The sequence below is a fragment of the Myotis brandtii genome, unplaced genomic scaffold (genome assembly GCF_000412655.1).
Source record: "Myotis brandtii unplaced genomic scaffold, ASM41265v1 scaffold636, whole genome shotgun sequence".
NCBI lineage: Eukaryota > Metazoa > Chordata > Mammalia > Chiroptera > Vespertilionidae > Myotis > Myotis brandtii.
This window is the reverse complement of record NW_005370438.1, coordinates 353,611-363,768: the sequence shown is the minus strand read 5'-3', so window position 1 is coordinate 363,768 and position 10,158 is coordinate 353,611. Positions and strand designations below refer to the sequence as shown.

The following is a 10,158-nucleotide window of genomic DNA, read 5'->3' as shown; positions in this document are numbered from 1 at the left end:
TTAGTTTTTGAAGATTTTTCAGGTAGTCCTTGGGCCTTCCATGAAAGAATGATTTTGGCTGGCCCCCTGGTTTGGGGAGCAATGATGGCCTTGTGGGAGAAGGGGACCACTCATAGTTGTGCTCAACTTCTTCAGGTGGGAACTCTAGCAAACAGAGAAGAAAGGGCGTGGTTTCAATCTCACCAATCATCTGACCAGAACCCAAGTCTCAGCATCCCAAGTAAAGGGAAACCGTCAAGACTTTTCTCATTATATTATGTTAGTACCGTTTTGGTAATATTATTCTATTTAAAATATTTTTTCTTGCCCTAACTGGTTTGGCTCAATGGATAGAGCAGCCGTGGGCAAACTACGGCCCTCGTGCCGGATCCGGCCCGTTTGAAATGAATAAAACTAAAAAAAAAAAAAAGACCGTACCCTTTTATGTAATGATGTTTACTTTGAATTTATATTAGTTCACACAAACACTCCATCCATGCTTTTGTTCCGGCCCTCAGGTCCAGTTTAAGAACCCATTGTGGCCCTCGAGTCAAAAAGTTTGCCCACCCCTACTCTAATATATACATATTCAGTTTGTATACACACTAAGTCTTTCCATAAGTCAAGAAAAAAAAGGAAGTGCAAGCAAAACAAGTGTAGGTTCCATATTAGAGAAGATTTATTCAGTATAAAATTTCCCATTAATGAGGAGAAGTAAAAGATAAAAATATTTTTTCTTGAAATATTAATGTTCATTGCATGTAATATTATTATATTTAAAACCGGTTTTCTTGAAATATTAATGTTTATTGCAAGGGAAAAAATAAATAAAATTTGATTTACATTAAAAAAAAAAAGACGTTTCTCCCCGTTTCAGAGGTGAAGAAACTACGGCACTAAGTAGAGAAGGACATTGACCCAGGTTTTAAATAAATTAAAGCAGAAATTAAACCAAACTTCTGCTTGGTCAGAACCAAAAAGGCCAAGGATTCTGGGCAGACTCAAGATGAGACCTGAAGTTCCCCTCTCCCTAACCCTCCTGCCACTCTTCCCACAGAGCGTGGGCCTCAGCAAGATCCACGAGGCCGGCACTCTGAGTGGGGAGCCAGCTTGCAGGGGAGGGGGAGCGGGGAGAGGAAGAGACCTATGGAGCCAGTGACTCTTTTGCTGTTTGGCTGATGTTTTGGGAACAAATCACTTGGTATAATAATAGAAATGAAGGCGCTAGAGTGAAACATCGTGACAGGAAGAGCTCCCACTGACATCTCAGTCAATTGTGATGCATGGGCAGCCCAATGTCCCCTTGTTCACAGGTGGAGGGAATTTTGACCACACAAAGGGGACTGAGCTGCCCTTTGCCCCTCCAGCCCACTCTATCCAGCAGGGAGGGGCAGGTTCCTCACCACCATCTTCAACAAACTCTTAACCTGACTTCCCAGGAGGAGGTCTTCGTGTGCATGAACCTTCGTTGTTTTTGTTTGGTTTTCACGAATGTTTTTTTAAATATTTTTTAATTGATTTCAGAGAGGAAGGGAGAGGGAGAGAGAGATAGAAACATCAATGATGAGAGAGAATCACTTGATCGGCTGCCTCCTGCATGCCCCCTACTGGGGATCGAGCCCGCAACCTGGACATGTGCCCTTGACTGGAATCGAACCCAGGACCCTTCAGTCTGCAGGCCGATGCTCTATCCACTGAGCCAAACCGGCTAGGGCCTTCTTAGCCCGGTCATCCTCCATTGCTCCACCCAAGCATCACCCCCACTGACCTTTGGTTCCAGCACAGGATGTCTGCAGAGAGTTTAAGGTAACAGTGCTTGGCAGCGCTGTAGGGCAACCAGCAGAGCTGTGCAGTCATCCCATCAGCAGAGCTCCCTGCTAAGAGAGCAACCAGAGGGCCAGAGTTCGATGACCTGAGTTTTAGTCTGCTCTTCTACAAAGGAGCCAGATCTTTGCAAACCATTTCATCTCACCAGGTGTCAGCTCCCTAGTCTGGAATCCCAAACATAAATTCTAAATGCATGCTTCCAGGGTTGTCTGCCCTCAAGCTTCCCGTCCTGAGAGCGATCCAGCGCCCCACTCCTCTGGGCACCTGGGAACTAATAGTGCATCTGAAATGTCTTATGGTGGCAAGACTCAGCAGAGATCTGGTTGGGGCAGAAATTCAACGTAGGTGGCTTTGAGGAGGACCAAGATCCAAAACCACAAATAGAGGATGAACGGCAGAAAGAGGACAGCTTTGGAATGGTCGCTTGCCGACTAACAGATGGAGGAGAAAACAGAGAACAAGGCCAGCAGCCAGGGCCCAGTTTAGGTCTTCCCTCCCCCTTACTTGCTGCTCCTGTGTGTGTTGGGGGAGGAGGGGGAGGTGGATTGTGATCAGCCTCCTATTAAAACTCAAAGTGGCCCGAGCCGGTTTGGCTCAGTGGATAGAGCAGGGGTCCTCAAACTACGGCCCGCGGGCCACATGCAAATACAAATATTGTATTTGTTCCCGTTTTGTTTTTTTACCTCAAAATAAGATATGTGCAGTGTGCATAGGAATTTGTTCATAGTTTTTTTTTTAAACTATAGTCTGGCCCTCCAACGGTCTGAGGGACAGTGAACTGGGCCCCTGTTTAAAAAGTTTGAGGGCCCCTGGAATAGAGTGTTGGCCTGCGGACTGAAGGGTCCTGGGTTCGATTCCGGTCAAGGGCACATGCTTGGGTTGTGGCGTTGATCCCCAGTAGGGGGTGTGCAGGAGGCAGCCGATCAATGATTCTCTCTCATCATTGATGTTTCTATCCCTCTCTCCCTCTCCCTTCCTCTGTGAAATCAATAAAAAAATGTATTTTAAAAAATAAAAATAAATGAAAAATAAAAACTCAGAGGCAGCTGATGAACCCCTCCCCTGAGCAGCTACCTTCTCCTGAGGAGAGGCCCTCTCGGCTCTGGAACAGTGTCTCCCTTTTGGCTTCGCTCTTCTTCCATTAGCAGCTCGATCTCTATGCTGATTGTTGTTATCCAGGCATTAAATGGCGAGGGCTGCCGCCCATGAAGGGTGAGAGGGAGGGAGCTTCGCTGAGAGCCGAGTTGCTCTCCAGCTGACGGAGGCTGCAGCAGCAGGACTTCGGGGGGACCCACAGGTTCCCGGGAGCAGAGGAAGCTGACTCACGCCATCAGGCCTCTCCCACTGAGAGGGGCAGACCTCCAGGTTGGTGTAAGAATCGGGGTCTATTTCTAATGGTCCCCAGGGGTAAGTATCTTGGTCATTTGGCTGCTCACTCTGATGGTTGAATCATCCTGCTCTCAGAGCTCTATGGCTAACAGTTTGCATCCAGTTCAGACAGGCCTGAAGCCCAGACCTGCCAAGGGACACTCCTGACAACAATGGCCTTTGCCCTTCCCGGTTTCACAGTAAACCCTGGGGAGTGGGGGGAGAGCTCTGCATAGAGTGTTTGCACCTGCTGAACAGGCCGGCTGGTAGCAGGAGTCCCTAGAACAGTCAGGCAGTCCGGGTCGGTGCCAGGCAAGCGGAATGGAGAGCGTGCATCTCGGGTGAGCCCTGGGAGAGGCCTAACTCCCTGAGTGGGCGACCCTCAGCTCTGGATCCTCACAGGAGCTCTGGGCACCTGGGGAGCTGTGCTCTAGAGCAGTTGTCGCCAACCGGTGGCCCGTGGACTTCTGGTGGCCCATGACGTCCGAAAGGTCGGCAACCGCTGCTCTAGAGGTTAAAGAAATGACCCTGTGGCCTCTAGACATCCTTGGCTTAGCATCTCACAGCGGAGACATCCCCGGCACCCACTTCTGCCGTGGGCGTGGCACCGCCTTGCCTGTCCGGGGCCCTGGGCACCAGCTCCTGCCCTACTTCTCAGAGAAGACCACCCCCAGCCCCGGCTCGTCATGACCACGAGAAGCTAAAAGGTTCCAGAACAAAGCTTTGATTCAGACTCTCAGAAGCTCCTCCGTCTAAAACGCTGCTTTTGTAACAGCCTCTGAATCACTCCCTTTGCAACCAGCGCCCCCTCGGGCTGGGCTGCGCGTGGGGCACCGGGAGGCCAGGACAGCAGCTGGCAGGAGCCACCTCAGCCCTGAGTCAGCGATGGCTCCCCGGCTTTCTCCTCCACAGACGAACCACCTCCGATTATAGCTTCTGATTATGGCTTCTGACGGGCGCAAGTCATTCACAGCACCGCCCGCTTTGTGGGGCCCTCGCCTCCCTGCGTCGGCTGCTGATTTGTCCCAGATGCAGCTGCGTGCTACACCTCCCAGCGCCCCAGAAAGGTACCCCAGCAGCCAGTGACTCAAGAACAAGGACCCACCTCTTCCCCCTCACCGTCTGCTCTCAGCACGAGGAGCCTTCGGGGGGCAAAAGTACAGGGACCCCAAGTCCCTCCCCGCCCCAGCAGCCTGGAGATGACTGAGCCCGCTATTCGCTGATTGAATAATGCCTCGCTGTGTTTCTTCTCCGCAGGGAGTAGGAAAGCTTTTTCTCATTTCCACAAATGACCCCTCCTCACAGACAAGGAGGCCACCCAACCTGGCGTGGCCTGGACCACGCTCCGTGGCTCCACCCCGCCCCGCCCCTCATTGCCATCCGTGGCCTCGCAGGAGCACCTGCCTCCCTTCCCCGCTGCCAACACAGCCCGAGGCAGCTGGGCTCCGCGCCTCTCTGCTCCCTCTGCGGAATTCCTAAGCATCCTGGCTTTGGCTGCTGACCCAGGCACATGGGCACAGAAGGCACCGTGCCATCCACCCGCCTCGGGGTGTCACACTGGGCACCCTGCCCCGCGCTGCCAGCTGAGCCGGCACGAGGACTGGGCTGAGGGGCTGAGGACAGGCTGTGGCATGGCTCCGCTCACAAAAGCTTCCCGGATCATGTTTCACTTGATCCTCATGTCATCGGTGGGGACTTTGGCTCACAAACCGGCCCCTGAGAATGTGCGGAGTATCGTCGCCCCTTTGCTTCAGGGGTGGGGACACTGAGGCTCACTCAGGGGCGGCAGCTCTGTCTAGAGCTCGTGGTGCTCCTGGGGTCACGACCCAGCCCAGCATTCGGATGACAAACGCCCCTGAAAACCTCTCTGGGGGACACACGAGCCTTAGAACCAGGCAGACCTGGGACCGCATCCTACTCCCCATTTAAGTCCATTTGATCTGGTGATGGATACTATTCTAAGCCCTTTTCAAATGCAACGTCAACTCTTTGAGCTCCCGTCACTGTCCTTTGGGGTAGGGATGATCCGTGTCCTCGATTCACAGGAGCTCGGGCCACATGGGGAAGAGGGGTGCAGCTGAGGTCAGATTCAGGCACTCTGGTCCAGAACCTCCGCTAAGCTGCCCCTCACTTCTCCAACTTCTAACTCCATAAACCTGCGCGAAACGCTTGCAATCTTTTGGGGTTTCGGGATGCTCATCTTTGAATGGCCGGGGTAAGAGGCCCTTCCCCCCGACGCTGAGTGACACCTAAATGAGACGATGCGCACAGTGTCTGTACAGCCCTGAGCTTGGGCCTGGCACACAGCACACACTAGCGATTCGCACAGTTAACCCCGGGTAAAGCTGCAGTAACGAGGCAGGCAAGAAGGAAAGAGTATTTAGGATGGCATTCACAGGAATACTCCCAGTCACTACTCCTAGAGGTCCCCAGCGGGGCAGGTGGCCTTGGGGGACTCCAGAGAGGGACCAGGGGGGCATGCATATGCTCCCACCCTGCCCTGTACTCGTTCCTTCTTTATTTTTTAAATATATTTTTATTGATTTCAGAGAGGAAGGGAGAGAGAGAGAGAAACATCCATGATGAGAGAGAATCATTGATCGGCTGCCTCCTGCACACCCCACCCTGGGGATCGAGCCCCCAACCTGGGCATGTGCCCTGCCTGGGACTCGAACAGTGACCTCCTGGTTCATAGGTCGACGCTCCACCACTGAGCCACACCGGCCCGGCTTGTTCTTTCTTCTAAGCATATCTCTGCAGCCAGCCTGATCAACTGGTCCCTAAGGTAATTCTGATTCTGAAAAGCAAAAGCTTTTGTCATTTAAGATTCTTACCTAATAGGGACTTCCTCATCTTTGAGAAATTGATCAAACTATACACCCTTCCTCCAGAAAAATTCACATGCGCCCAGATACGCAAGCTTGTTCTTGTGGGTTCAAAGGTGACCATCGGATCACCAAGGGGTCATTGGACCTCTGGTTGATGAGCTTCTTTTCTATATCATTGGGAAGCATCCTTCTAATCATCATGGCTAAGCTTGCCAAGCCTTTTCCTTCCCAACTTCATACCCTGACTCTGACACACACACACACACACACATACATACACACACACATACATACACACACACACACACACACACACACACGCTCCCTACCTTCCCCCCTCCCAAAGTTTCCTTGGACACTGATCCTGGACAGCAGACGCCGCAGGGTGGTTGCGATGGCAATGGTGATGGCTGTTGCTAAGGGAGCCAGGAGGCCAGGGTGGGGGAAGGCGAGTGGGCAGCAGCCCAGCAGGGCAGCCCCCCTCCCCCCCCCCACCCCGTGCATGTCTGAGCGCCTCAGGCCCTGGAAACGGTGTTCCCAGCTGGCTGCCATGGCAACAGCAGGCTTGGGAAACTATTCATCATGGTCTGAACAGATTTCCCCAGCTTGCACTTGCTCTTTCTTCTCCCTAAGTGGCTAATTGAGGTGTGAAAGGGTCTGCCGTGAGTGGACGAGGGGCGCAGAGGGCAAGGGGCTCGTCACATGCGTGTTCTGCACGGAGCAGGCTCCCTGGGGGCTGAGGCCAGGGAGGGGTCTGAGCCAGCCCCCCAGCACAGGGCTCAACTGCTGAGGAGACAGCCCCCAAACACAAAGAGGTGTTTCCCAGGGAGCTCTGCCCCTCCCGCTCAGGAGCTCCCACTCCGCGCCCAGGGAGTCGTCCTAGGGAGAGGCCTACTCTGTGCCAGGTGAGCCAGCGTCCAGGTGGGACGTGGTCACTTCCAGCAGAGCCATCCAGAGGATGCAGTGGCCCGGGAGAGTCAGGTGGATAAGGAGGGATTAAGAGATGGGGAACTGATGGTCTCTAGGTCTCATTTAAATGAGGTTAGCCCTGGCTGGTTTGGCTCAGTCCATAGAGTGTCGGCCTGTGGACTGAAGGGTCCCAGGTTCGATTCCAGTCAAGGGCGCACGCCCAGCTGTGGGCACCATCCCCAGTAGGACACATGCAGGAGGCAGCTGATCGATATTTCTCACATCGCTCTTTCTCTCTCAAATCAGTAAAAACAGGTTTGTAAAAATAAAAATGGTAATAATAGCTAACTTTAACAGTAAGTGTGTTCCTATGTCAACTTGGTCTTTGGAGCAACATGCTGAGTGAGGTATTGTCCTCTTTTTACAGAGGAGGCAACTGAGGCTCAGAGAGGTCCAATTACTTGCCCACGCCATGCAGCCAGAACGTGGGGAAGCTGAGATTTGAACCGGTGCCTGTCTGCCTACAAAGCCTTTCCCTTAGTGATGTGCCAGCAGACAGCAGAGAGACCCACGGCCACACGGGTGAGACCTGTTCACCTCTCAAGACCAGAGCAAGCACCTCAGTGGGGGACTTTGGGGTTCAGGGCCCTCATGGCCGAAGGCTCCTCCTGCCACTGTGCATCCTGCCACAGGTCGTTTTAGAGCAGCCGCGTGATTTCTTCTGAACCCCAGAACCTACTATGGTGATCACTGTGCATCGTTGTTTTTATTGTTTTATTATTTACTTATTGTTAATCCTCACCTGAGGATATTTTCCCATTAATTTCTAGAGAAAGTGGAACAGGGAGGGAAAGACAGAGAGAAACATCGATGGGAGAGAAACATCAATCAGTTGCCTCCTGCACGCTCCATGACCAGGACCCCGGGCCGGGGAGGAGCCTGCAACCCAACCACGGTAAGGGCCCTTGACCAGAATCGAACCCGACTAGGGTGTACATCGTTGTTGTTTTTTGTTTTGTTTTTTTAATATATTTTATTGATTTTTTACAGAGAGGAAGAGAGAGGGATAGAGAGTTAGAAACATCGATGAGAGAGAAACATCGATCAGCTGCCTCCTGCACACTCCCTACTGGGGATGTGCCCACAACCAAGGTACATGCCCTTGACCAGAATCGAACCTGGGACCCTTCAGTCCGCAGGCCGACGCTCTATCCACTGAGCCAAACCGGTTAGGGCGCATCGTTGTTTTTAAAATGTGTACAGAGGTAGAGGGATCTCACCTGTGACCCAGGGCTCTAGTTGCCTGGTGGTGACCCCCAGGAGGCTCCCATAGGAAGAGGACCTGGATGGGAATCCCTGGACACTCCACTGCCAAGACCACAGGGGGCTGCAGCCCAAGGACCCTGCCTGGCCTTCTCTGCTCTCACAAGCCTGGAGAGCAAAGGAAGGTGCTGGGCATGGCTGCGATCAGGGAGCTACCCTAGAGAAGCACCTCCTATGGCCTAGAAAGTCTAGTACATGTATTTGTTTCATCATCACAGTAACGCCTAACGGTGGATGTTTTTATCACCCCACGTTATGGAGTTAGAGACCAAGCTGATGGAGGTTAGGTCACTTGTCCCAGGGGAAAAGGACTTCAGCCCAGATACAACTGGCCCCGAAAGATGTCTGCTCTCTGTTCTCTTCTCTGACCTCCGCATGGCCTGTTGAAGCTAGGAATCCCCCATTCAGCCTCTTAACTGACAGTCTTTTTCTTCCTTGGGCCTCCCTCGCCCACACAGCAGATGGGCACCGTTCACCCTCCAGCTATTTTTATTTCTTTGTTCTGTTCTTCTTACCCTCCTGGCTCTGTCCAAGGAGGAGACCGGGAGTCAGCCAACAAGCCAGAAGCCAGCGCAAGGCTCTCAGCCCATCTCTTTCTTCAACAACGGGAGCCCTCGCCAAGCCTTCGTGCCAAGGAGGGGTCATCAGGGTGGCGAGGAAGTCTCCAATCTGAGGCCGGCTGGATGCAGGCTGTGCTCGCTCCAAATTTTCCTCTGTGTCCCCTTTGGGAATCATTTCTTAGGAGGTTGTTTGTAGTCCTGGGAGGAGCTCAAGATTGGGAGTCAGAAGACATTGGTTCTGTTCCCAGTTCTGCCACCAAGCAGCTGGGGTCTTAAGCAAGTCCCTGAGCCTTCTGGGGCCTCAGTTTCTTCGTCTGTAATCACTGGACGCACTGATCCATTCTCATATTCTGCATCGCTTCCCTGAGCTCTGCCGTTCCTTCCATCTCCTCCCTGTCTCCCTCCCAGACCCAGCCACGCCTTCCACCCCCAACAGTCAGATGTTCCTGTCCGATCCAGATCCTGCCAAAATATAAACGGACAAGGCAACGTGGTGTTGGTGTTATGGTTCCTTTTCAGGCAGGACCTCGGATTTAAATTGTGCCCCAAATCAGCACAAAAGCTAGGATGCTCAGGTCTTCCACCACAATGGATTGTGTAAAAACAGCTCGCCTCTATTCCCTCTCTCTTTGTTCCTGCGCTTTTCCAATCATTCGGTCAAGTAATGGGTATTAAGTGGATGTGTCTGCAAGGCACCGTGCAGAATTGTAATCCAAAAGGACAAGGTCCTGGTCCAGGCAGTGGGCAAGGACACCGGGGTTCCCAATGCCTTTTCCTCCTTCTCTTCCCACGTTGGTTGTTAAAATAATATCATATACTTGGTGCCTGTCTTCGAGCCACTCTCCTGCCTTCTGTCTTCTTACTTATGGAGAAAGGCAAGCTGCTCTAAGACTCCATCCCTTCTCCTGCGGGGGCCTCTCCTCATAGCTGGATGTGTTGACCTTGTCCCCACATCTCTGCCACCCAAAGGCAAGGGCTTGAGGGCTGTGACTCACGGGTCACGCCTGTCCAAGCCAATGACGAGACTGCAGATGGAGGTGGGGGAGGCGGTGGAGAGCTGCTTTCCTCTCCTAAGGTCCCTGGGTGCTTGCTCGCAATCCCCTAAGCCTCTTAGGGCAAGTGTGCCTGCTGCCTTCCTCTTCCCCAGTCCTGACGTCCCAACACTCAGCGTCGGCTTCACCAATAATAGCTTCTCTCCAGCTCTTTATCATTTACAAAGAGCTTACGCTTGTATTTTCTCATTTAATCTTCTCAACAATGTTGTGAGATGGGATTATTATTGCTCCTCCTTGACAGACAAGAACCTGAGGCTCAGAGAGATGGAGTGAGTTGCCCAAGCCCTCACAGCTACACTCGGCTGAGCT

At 52.5% G+C, this 10,158-nt stretch overlaps 1 long non-coding RNA gene across 1 annotated transcript in view; it reads right to left on the bottom strand.

Annotated features, from left to right (window-relative positions):
* LOC106723749 overlaps positions 1-10,158 on the bottom strand; it is a 15,664-nt gene continuing 5,506 nt past the window's right edge. Inside the window, exons 2-3 of the long non-coding RNA XR_001359465.1 lie at positions 1,748-1,856; positions 1-144 (exon numbers count right to left, since the gene is read on the bottom strand). This is a non-coding gene — a long non-coding RNA (uncharacterized LOC106723749). The remainder of the gene's footprint in view (positions 145-1,747; positions 1,857-10,158) is intronic.